Here is a 12,019-nt window from a genome sequence, read left to right as displayed (position 1 = left end):
ATCATGGCTGATTTCATTAAGGTTTCAACAGTAAATTTTCGTTCCAACTGTTTGGTAGGGTGTGGCCCACTTGAGTTTTAAATCTGCCTTATTTTTAGATTCCTATCAGTTTACTGATGAACATAATAGATCTATCACATAAATCTATGGACCTCATACATGTAGCTTCCAAAAACAAGAACTGGCCGGGAAGGGACGCCGATTTCCCGCAAAAGCCCTTTCTGTGCTGGAAACTTAGGTGGAGTCCATCGTGAAGTTTGTGAGAAATCTAATCCGTCCATCCATTTTTTGAACTCATTTTAGGACTTGAGACCAAAATTGGACAGTATCCAAGATTCAAATGGGCCTCACTAAAGGAAAATGTGGTTAGGGAAATTCCTACATGTGAAACTTCTCTGGGTCAACAGTTATGTTTAAATGCAATCCATACCGTTCATAACGTCATTATTATGGGGATGAACTGAAAAAATAAATATTATCCTGATTCAAAACTCCTGTGGCCCCACGAATATTTCAATTGTGGAAGTTCAATTCTCACTTTTTCAGCCCACATGGGTATTGGATGCTGCTCATTTTTGATCTGTTGTAATAAAATGAGCTCACAAAAATGGATGGACGGGATGGATTTCTTACAGACTTCATGGTGGGCCCCACCTAAGTTTCAGCACAGGAACTTCCTTCAAAGGCTTTTGCAGGGGGCGCGGATTAGGTACTACCCCCGCCCGTTCCGAGCTCGAACGTGCAGAGGCCCCACGGGCCGCTGAGGGGCCACCATGATGTATTATTTTTATCCACACCGTCCATTCATTTTTCTATATCATTTTAAAATACTGGCTAAAAAATACGGCAGATAAAATGCTTAAATGGACCACACAATAGGTATTAATTTACCACCGTTGAAAAATTCTCAAGGGCCATAGAAGTTATGGATCAGGATGATATTTATTTTTTCACTTCATTCAGGTATATATGACCATATCAATAGGTTGGATGGAAAATAAATTGCATGGTGGACCCCATGAAGGTTTCAATGGTGGGCGTCCTTAGCACTGCTACTTCTTTGTGGTGTGGTCCACTTGAACATTTGCTCTATCTTATTTTTTATCCGGTATTTTAATATGATATGGAAAAATAGATATACGGTGTGGATAAAAATAATACATCACGGTGGCCCCTCAGCGGCCGGCGGGGCCTCTGCCCATGGCGAGCTCGGAACGGGCGGGGCTAGTACCTAATCCGCGCCCTTTTGCAGGAAATCCTCGTCCGCCGGCAAGCATGTGGCCTGGGCCTACCCTTGCCCGTCTGTAGCCACGAACGGGCAGGCCTGTGGACGGGCCCACCGTGATGTATCTGTTTATCCACGCCGTCCATCCCTTCTCCAATTTCATTTTATGTGTAGGCCCACCCACACAACTGACCGTTCGTGGCCAGAGAGGGGCGGGGTGAGACCGGATTTGCTACTCGCCCTGCCACCAGCACCGTGTCTGATGGTATTCACCATGATGTATGTGTTTCATCTACTTTTGCGGATCATTTTAGGACTTGATCCCCAAAAATGAGAGGGATATAAATCTCAGGTGGACCACACCACAAGAAAACAATAGTGATTGGATATCCACCATTAAAATCATCCTAAGGTCCACTGTACTGTTTATTTGACATACAATCTGTTGGTTAGGTCATGAAGACCCAGATGAATGGAAAATAGAAATATCAGCTTGATCCAAAACTTCTATGGCTCCCAAAATTTTTTTAACGGTCGACGTGCATTCAACACTGTTTCCTGTAATGTGGTCTAGTCAAGATTGTGATATATTTCATTTTTGATCTTATATCATAAAATGATCTAGAAAAATAAATGGACTGCATGGATGAAATACATACATTATGGTGGGGCCCACAGAGCACCGACCAACAGCCATTGGCCGGTGGCAGCGGAGGAGCCCATCCGTTTCCATCATCGACTTACTGGATTCTTGATTGTGGTGCGCGGGAGTAGATTAGCTGTTACCTGGTTACACCTTACCATTAGGCCCACCTTGATGATGTTTTGTATATCTACACCGTCCATCCGTTTCTCCAGCCCATTTTACGATGCTCCAAAACTTATGCTGATCCAATTCTCAGGTGAACCATACCATATGAGACAGTGGTGATTGAGTGCTTCAACATTAACAATTCCAAAGGGCCCATCCATCATAAGGTTTTCATAGTGTTTATTTCCAATCCAATCCGTTGATGTGAAGAAGATCTTTATGAAGAGAAAATATAAAAATCAACTTACTTCACAACTTTCGTGATCCATAAAAAAACGTTTAATAACCATTCATGACTTCTTTTAATGATACGGTTCTCCTGAGATTTAGATATGAGAAAATTTCCGCTGGACCCAACCTTTTATCCAACATCTTGTACGAAGATCCAAAACTTATCTTCCCAACCTAAACCTTGCATGTACGGGCAGAACATTTGAGGATGAAAATACTAGGGGTGCACAGGGGTCAGTTCGGTCCGGTTTTGGGGTGAAACTGGAACCGAACCATTCCTAACTGTTCTAAAAATATTGGAATTGGAATCGGACTGTTAGCATCCTAGAACCAAACCGGAACCGGACCGTGAAGAACGGTTCAGTCCCAGATCGGATCCACAGTTATGGGCTTTTAAAAATCCAACTCAGAAGCAATGATTTGAAAAAAAAAAAAAAGATGAAATAGAAGAAAAAGAATAATCTACCCCAATAGCAAAAAAAAGGCTAGGATCTTCCACCTGAAAGATGGGTTAGAAAACTTCAACCAAGCTTTTCAGAGTTGTACATTTGTTTCCTGTGGAAGCTCTGCTGCTTCTCCATCATTATGACCAACAAAAAAGGACTACCCAAGAATGGGATTCCGTTGGAGGTGGTAGTGAAAACTCAAATTTTTTTGAAGAAATGAATCCAGAGCATGGTAATTAATGCTTATGATGAACATAGCAAAATTGAACAGGTATGGGCTCAAAACTGATGGTTTTCAAGAACACACAGATCTAAATTCACTAACTACAGGTCAGAAATGATAAAAATTAAAAGAAAACAAAAATACATTCTTTCTCCATTCAAAGAGAGAACCCTATTCCAATATCAAAACATCATGTTTCTCTATTCATTCTCAGAACCCATAAATTACCGTGTTATCGCACAAAAGGCCCAAAATCAACTACTTTCACAATCTCAGCCCTGTTCAAAATATTGAAGAAGAGGAATTAAAATCTATATATAGAAATGCCCAATTGCCTCGAAATCCTAATTTCCAGATTCGTAGCTCAGAACCCATGTTTCAATGGAATTCTAAATATAGAAATTGCAACAGGCAACAATGATTTTAAAGCAGAATTGAGAAAACAGAAAACCCATGCTTTTTCTTTTTTGTTTTTTTTTTTAAATTTTTTTTATTTATGAATTTCCAAAACTAGAAACTAATATAATTGAAGCTAACCCTTGGTACTTCAGAGGAAAATATAATACTGCAACATTTATGGCCAAATTATAGTTCAAAGAAGAAAGTAAAGACTACGGTTCTACGGTTTGGATCAACGGTTCGGTTTGGTTTTACAGGACCCTAAACCGAAACCGATCCATAATCAACGGTTTTTAAAATTTGGGAACCAAAACCGGACCGTTAGCACCCTGGAACCGGACTAAACCGTACCGATCCAACGGTTCCGGTTCGGTTACCCAGTTCCAACGGTTAAATGTGTACCCCTAGAAAAAACCCTTGCTTTTCAAAGTGTTTTTTTGTTTACATAGATTTATGGCTACGAATTATAACCATAGCCACAAGTAGAATAAGCAGAAATATTTCCTTCTTCAAATGCTCTGTCTACACGTACAAGCCCCAGGTTGGGAAGGTAAGTTTTAGATTCTTTATAAAAGACGCTGGATAAGAGGTGGGGTCTTTAGCGGTAACCATGGCTTCAGATATTCTTAAAGTTTGAAATTACGTGTGAAATAGGATGAAAAAACAACCAATATACAATAAATACATCAAAGTGTGCCCTGCACGGTAAGGGTAACACCCTCTAAGGTGTCACCCAGGTAACAATAAATATATCAAAGTGGCCCCACACGGTTAGGGTAACACCCGCTACGATGTCACGCAGGAAACAAGTAATCCACCATGGTGATAGACTTAGCTGAGTTTCAACACCCGGTCCAAGGGTTCGAGTACCCGTAGGTGGTGAAATCCCACCATGGTGTGAGAGTCCGGGGTGTGTGTAAAATAAATAAATAACTTAATTAATTATATAAAAAAAGGAAAATAAAAATAAAAATAAGAGAGAGTAACAGGTAATCCACTTCTATATTCTGGAACTGGAAACGGATTGGCTACTTCCCCTGCCATGGGCCAATGGCTGATGGTCAGTGCTTTATTGGCCCCATCATAATGTATGTGTTTCATCCATGCCATCCATCTATTTGGCTTCATCATTTTAGAGCATGAAACCAAAAATCAGATATATCTCAATCTCAAGTGGACCACATTATAGGAAATAGTATTGAATGAGAGTCCACCATTGACATTTTAGGGTCCATACAAGTTTTAGATCAAACTGATATTTGTTTTTTCCCTTCATCTATGAACTAATAAACAGATTGGATGTCAACTAAATAGTAAAGTGGGCCTTAACAGATTGGATGTCAACTAAATAGTAAGGTGGGCCTTAGGAGGATTTTAATGTGATGGATATCCAATCACTATTGTTTTCCTAAAGTGTTGCCCTTCTTAGATTTATATCCCTTTCATTTTTGGGTCAAACCATACAATGACATGTAAAAATGGATGAACGGCATAGATGAAACACATACATCATGGTAAGTCCGACGGAAAACCGACCATCAGCCACCGGGCTAGTGCCACGGAAGTAGCCAATCCGTTTCCGACGGAAGCGGACTGTGCGGCGTGCCGCAGGCCACCGACTTCATGGTGTGTGACGTCATCATGGTGTGTGACGTCATTAAGTTTTCCAAGCCTGAGCACTACGTATGATTGAACACCTAAAAAGCTTCAAGAAGGCCACGGATGTTTTTGCATTAGTTGATACTTGTGTTTTCTCTTGGATGCAAAATAAGGCCCTAAGAGGTTTCAACAGTAAGCATGATTTTCCCACTATTTTATAAGGTGTGGTTTACATAAGCTTTGGATCTGCTTCAATTTTTTATTTTCATGCTTTAAAAAGATCTGGCAAAATATATAGATGGTGTGGATACAATATAGATATCATGGTGGGACACACGAAACTGAAGTTCGGTGGTGTTACAACACCGGTTGGGCACCACTTGAGGTGATACTAATCTAACAGGGTGTCACCCACTTCAGTACGGCCATTCTAATATTTCCAGAGAAACACTAAAGTGCACTCGTGTTGTACAACAAGATGGGGGAGCAGGGTCAGTGGATTGCGCACCGAGTAATTCATTATGCTTTCGTACCCTGAAATGAACCGATAACACTGATAGGGGGTGATACGTAGGCCCCAACATTATCATGTATATGTTTTGTCTATGCTATCATTTATTTTGCTTGTTTATTTTAGGATGAGTCTAAAAAAAAGTAGAGTTGTACATGAGTATGACCTTAGCTTGAACTCAGCTTGGCTCAATCCTTAAGCTTGGCTGGCTAGCTTGGCTTGGCTTGGTTTGATCAGCTGCTCAAGTTAGTTTGAGCTGAGTTCGAGCTAAGTTTGCTTGCGCCAGCATTTTGACAAACATATAAACTACACTTTCAAATGCTCATGGTATGTAAAACAATAGAAATAGTTTTACAAGTATTTCTTCAAACACTTTGTAGGAATCATCAAAATCAAGAAAAAAAAAGTATTTTTTTCATATATATACTTTCTTTGCCACCAGCCGGCACTTCGTTGAGTTATTTAATCAAACACTTGGTGAGCAACATCAATATCAAAGTAATCGAGTCACCGAATTAGTTCGATTCAAGCTAGGGTTCGATTCAAGTCGAGTTGAGCTCGAACTCGGTTTGAAATTTTTTCGACTTAAAAAAACAGCTCGACTCGGCTCAAACACAATTTTAAACTGAGTCAAATCGAGCTTTTTCGAGTTGAGTTGAGTGACCTAATTGAGCTAACTCGGTTCATGTACGACCTTAAAAATAAGGTAGTTTGAATGCTCATGTGGACCACATGGCAGAAAACAATGGAGATTTAATCACCCTCATAGAAATTTTATTAGTGCCATAAAACATTAGACTGGCCTGATATTTATATTTTCCCTTGAGTGGCTCCAATCAAGAGGTTGGATGGCATGAAAATGTTGCAACGAGCCTTAAGAAGTTTTTAACTATAATCCTTTTTACCTGATCAAGAGGTATTATTGAGTTAAAATTTATTATAAATAGTAAAAATGAAATTAAAATGAAATTTCGACCATTGACTTGATAGAATTTTGCAAATTTAGCATGGCAACTTGGTGTAACGGGGTTGGGTAGCTAAAGTAGCTTCTCACGACCCAAAATCATACATGGTACGTGAATTAACTCATTTCAAGTTGCAAGATATGCCTACTTTAGGATATAATAGTCCTCATCACTTTCACCTTGGGATCTGGCCTTCACTGTCTATCATGGTCATGGAAGTATCCACGATCCGCTCTAAATTGTGTGGTCCACCTAAGAGCTGGATATGCTTCATTTTTAGCTCATGCTCCGAAAATTAGCTGAAAAAATGAATGGCCATGTGTATAAAACACATCCATCATGGTAAGCCCCACGGATCACGTCGAGTACCACGTGGTAGCCACGTGCTACTGGCAGGATCAGTGTTCAACGCGCGCCGCAAACTTTGAAATTTACCTAAACCTGGGGCCCCATTTTTATGAACTTTGTCCCCCACTTGTGTACAAAAGTAGTCGATGACATTAATATGTCGACCATGATACATGACTATGAGGAACGGATATCCAATCTCTATAGTCTTCCTGTGGTGTGGTCCACCTGAGATTTATATCCCTCTACTTTTGGTCTCATACCATAAAATTATCTATAAAAATAGACGAAACACATAAATCATGGTGGGGCCCACAAAGCACCTACCACCAGCGCTGGTGGCAGGGGAGTAGCCAATCCGTTTCCACGACTATGGCCTCACTCTCCAAATGAAAGGTCTGGAATGGCAAGTGTACCTTGCGTGTATGCTTGGGACAGTTTCTCCCATGTGAGTTGAAGTGTGGATTTGCTCACACGTGCTTACGTGTGTGATCCAGGCAGCTCATCAGGTGGGGCCACTAGAAACATATTTGGGCCTTACAATCAGGCCAATCCACTCCCATCCATAGCTTCCCAACAATCCATTTTTCTCGCACAATTGTGGCCCACTTGATTATTGGCCCTGATCTAGGGCATTATGCCCACGCTCGATCTAACTCGATCACTGCGGTATATCACCATTACGAGAGAAGTCCAACCTCATTCATTGCTTTTGGGATTTTTGCTTCCTCGTGCCTGCCTAGATTTGGTAACAGATTCAAAGCAACTTTCATTTTTACTAAATCCAGCTAGGGTTAAAAGTGGGTCCCGCATGACCACATCTAGCTCCCTTTCCGCGGAAGGTCCACAGTGACATATGTGTCTTATCCATGCCATCCATCCGTTTTAACAGCTCATTTTAAGGCACGAGACCAAAATTAAAGCATATCCAAAACTCAAGTGGACAACACTATAGGAAATAGTGTGAATTGAACCTTTCAATTATTGAAAACTTCAGGTGCCACAGAAGTTTTGGATGAAGCTGGTATTTGTGTTTTCCCTCCATTTATGATTATGTGACCTTCTGTTTGGATGGCAAATAAACATCACTTTGGGCGTTAGGAAGGTTTCAACGGTGGATGTCATCATCCCCACTATTTTTTGTGTGTTGTAGTACACTTGAGTTTTTGGATATGTTTCAATTTTGGTTTCATGTTCTCAAAATGATACGAAAAAAACATATAGATGGCATGGATATGACATACATCCACGGTAGGCCAACAACGTGTATTAGTTTCGGTTGGATTTGGCTCCTCATAAAGGGACACCGGCTAGGCGGGAGTGGATTAGGCGAGACCCCAGACTCGCCCAAGGCAGTGCGGCCGTTACTATGAGACCCACCTTGATGTATGTATTTTGTATCTAGACTCTCAGTTTTTTTTAGACCATTTTATGCACTATACAAAAAATGAAGTAGGTCCAATTTGTTGGCCCTTCAGTTTGTTATTTTTCATGTGTGGCATGCACGGGTGTAATGCCTTGACTTTTCAGAATCCAAATATATGACTCATTTCTTAAAAACTCGAGTGTTAACCTTAAAGGATGGTCAAATTCAAGTATATATATTTTTTTTCAGCTATCAGAGTAAGCAGGTGAGCGTAGAATGGACAAGTAAGCATAAATGAAAATTTGCAATTACATTTAGAATATACTAGAGTTGTTCATAATGACTTATATAAACCAATGTCTCGACATAACAAATACAAGAATTCACATAATTTACACTACCAAAAAACAGGGCAACGCTGACGGCTGAAAGCCGTCAGCAATGACCTTCCCCGACGGCTTTTAGCCGTCGCATGGTCCGTCGGTAAAGGGTGCGTCGGCAATGCTCGCTGACGGATAAAACCATCGGAGTTTTCTGCGGCTAAAATCCGTCGGCGTTATCGGCGGCTAGAATCCGTCGGCGTTATCGACGGCGAACATCCATTAGTGTTATCGGCGGCTATAATCCGTCGGCGTTATCGGCGGCTAACATCCGTCAGTGTTTGCGGCGGCTAGAATCCGTCGGCGTTGTCGGCGGCTAACATCCATCGGTGTTGTCGGCGGCTAGCATCCGTCAGTGTTGTCGGCGGCTAAAATCCGTCGGTGATTCTCATAAATTTAAAAAAAATAAAAATTTTGGATGATATATATGATTTTGATTTCTTCTTTTGTGTAGACTTTTCCTACTCAAATGAGTTAGTTCATTGCTTTGGAGAAATTGACATATCTAGTTATGGATGTGAATTAATCAACACACATCCAAAACTAAATATACCCATTTCTCCAAAGCTCTGAACGAACCAACCTATTGGAGAAGGCAAGTCTACACAATAATAGAAAAGGAAGAAATCAAAATCAAATATATCATCCAAATTCCAAATATTTGGATTGGATATATGCTTTAAAAAAAAGAAACCACATATCATTTAAGTCTTTGTTTTTTTTGTTACCAGACCTGTGGGGGTTTTCTTGAAGTCTTTGGCTTTAAATCTAGAAATGCAGTCCACATTCAACTGATGGGCCCTAACATGGATGCCACAAAAAACTCACATACGCTTCAATTCTGATACAAAGAGTACAGGTGGGGGGCCCATAATTTTAGGGACGTGCGGTTGATCTAATGGACCCACCATGCATACTGCAAGAACCTTCCAGGCACTTCAACTCTAATGATCTATGCAAGTGGGACAGATGGTTAAGTGATCTGGAGCATTGATATGATGACCACATGGACATCACAAAAACCTCAGGGACAATTAGGCTGTGATGTGTTACAACACATGCATTTTCATTTCTTAAATATTTCTACTAAACTTCGACAACCTCATGGACACTTTGATTCTGATAACCCACATATCTGTTTCTTTTCATATTTCTCATATTTCTATATTTCCACAAAATGTCTCCAGAATAATGCGTTTATATTATAAAGCGTCAAAAGCTTATGGACACTTCATCCATTGAGATTTTTTATACCTGTGTCAATATGCATACTTTCTATTTTATCATTCCACTCATCGTGCAAATGACGTGTATGTTGTATCCATGTGGGATGTACCATGTTCTAAATTTGAGGGCAATTTCCTCGCTGTGAGTACTAAATGAAATATTCACAATTCAATTTGCACGTGCATCGAAATGCAGGGTAAGCTAATAAATATAATGAGTATTGAAAGCTCGAGTAGGAATTAGTATCAACAAAAATTACCGTCATGTCCATTTGTGCTGACTGCTTCTGGAATTCTTGCATCACTTTAGCCTGCTTTGCTGGTGCCATTCGCTGAAAACACCAATGTATTTGGAAGGTCATAAGAGAATGTACAAGAAACATTTTACTACCCTAGGGGCCTGTTTGGCCGGCTGGATTACACGGGCTTAGGTGGGATGGAATTGCATCTGGTCACGTGCCAATTCCACTCTATGTTTGGGAAGAGTAGAATAGCTTGGAAGTATGTTAGATGGAATCATATTGGGTCCCGTGCCAATTTCACTCAATGTTAGCAAGTTGTGTAGGTCCCATCATGATGTGTGGGCTATCCACACCATCCACCCATTTTTCGAGATCATTTTAGAGCATGGGCCAAAAAATCAGGTAGATCTAAAGCTCAAGTGGACCCCACTATAGAAAGCAACGGGGATTGAATACTTACCATTGAAAACTTCTTTGGGGCCACATAAGTTTTGGATCTGCCTCATTTTTAAGCCCATGCCATATAATGAGGTTACAAAATAAATGAACGGTTTAGATATAACGCATGTGTGTTCTTCTCAATAGTTTCAAATGATGGTGGGTATATCCTTTCAATGTACCACCCTATTACAAACAAAGCAGGCAATTAGGCTTATCCAAAACTTGTGGCCCACAAGAATGTTTCAACGGTAGGAATTCGATCCCCACTGTTTCTGGGGTGTGGTCTGCTTGAGCTTTGGATCTGCCTCGTTTTTCGATGCATGCCGTAAAATGAGCTGGCAAAACGAATAATGGCATGGATAAAACACAGACATCAGTGGGTCCCACAGAGTCAGGTTGGGTCACTCAGCAATCCCGTCCCTACGAGAGGTGGGACCTGCTTCAATCGGTTCTTCCAACCCACGCAGGAGAAGATTGTGGGACCTGGTTCAAGAGAACCTACACACAATCAGCTTCCGTACACGATCCAAAGGTGGTGTTATTTGATATAATCACTGGCAGAATGCACTCCCAGCCGTTGTGCATTTACAAGTAATAAATCCAAACCGTTCAGTTGGTGGGACCCAGTATATGCAATTTTGTTCAGATCCTGAGCCCTGGTTGGTTGATGCTGTTTGTACCATCTGACTGTTGACAGTTTTTCATTTCAACCATCATTACAGCATCCGTGGGGTCCATGACCACTATCAGAAAATTATCTAAAATGCTCCTCAGTCCCTTGAAAAGACAACTTAGAATATTTAAAGAACATGATAAGACATTTTAAAGGAAGTTGAGGTTTGCTCCTGTTGTTTAGATTTCACCTGTAAAAACCCTACAACGGCTTTAGATTTTCCTGCATCTTTTCCTCCTTTGATGTGAGTAGACAAGCCATGATCTTTGCTGCACTAAACCAAAATATAAGCACTTCTCTAATCAATGCTAAAGATCTACATTTTTCAGTAACTGAGTTACTATACATATAAAAAAATAGTCTAGAGATGGCCAATATGAAAAAAAAAAAAAACAAAACAAAACAAAAGATATTAAGAATTTTGAAATTGATTCCATGCGTGCTCACATTTATGCTCCAGATAACCAAACTGCATCAAAATGTGATTAACCATTGCCTTGATAACCAAGTTGCATCAAAATGTGATCAACCAAAAAAGGAAGCTAATAATTAGAAAAGCTTGATTTTTTTAACTCAAAGTATCAAGATTCAACAATCACATTTCATTGGTCATGGCTTTTAAAGGTATTGAATACAGTTTTTTTTTTTTTCTTTTGAGGAGGGCTTTCATACATTTTCTTTTCTCATGAAAGGGATGGCAATTCACAAAATGCAATATAAATGTCTTATCTGAATAGGCAAGGATTCTGCTCAAAGCCGACACTGATTTTGCCATTCCTTCATCCTATAGCCACTTATACATTAAATACCTATGTAACTCAATTGTCTTCGGTAAAATCAAATCACTGTCTTAAAAGAAATGCATATTTACATGAGTGATGACTCTTGTTTCAAACATGACTGCTTATCTTGGTTTCTACTTTTTAAGCTGAA

This window comes from Magnolia sinica, chromosome 9 (genome assembly GCF_029962835.1).
Source record: "Magnolia sinica isolate HGM2019 chromosome 9, MsV1, whole genome shotgun sequence".
Lineage (NCBI taxonomy): Eukaryota > Viridiplantae > Streptophyta > Magnoliopsida > Magnoliales > Magnoliaceae > Magnolia > Magnolia sinica.
The sequence above is the reverse complement of the archived record's forward strand: the minus strand, read 5'-3'. Positions refer to the sequence as shown.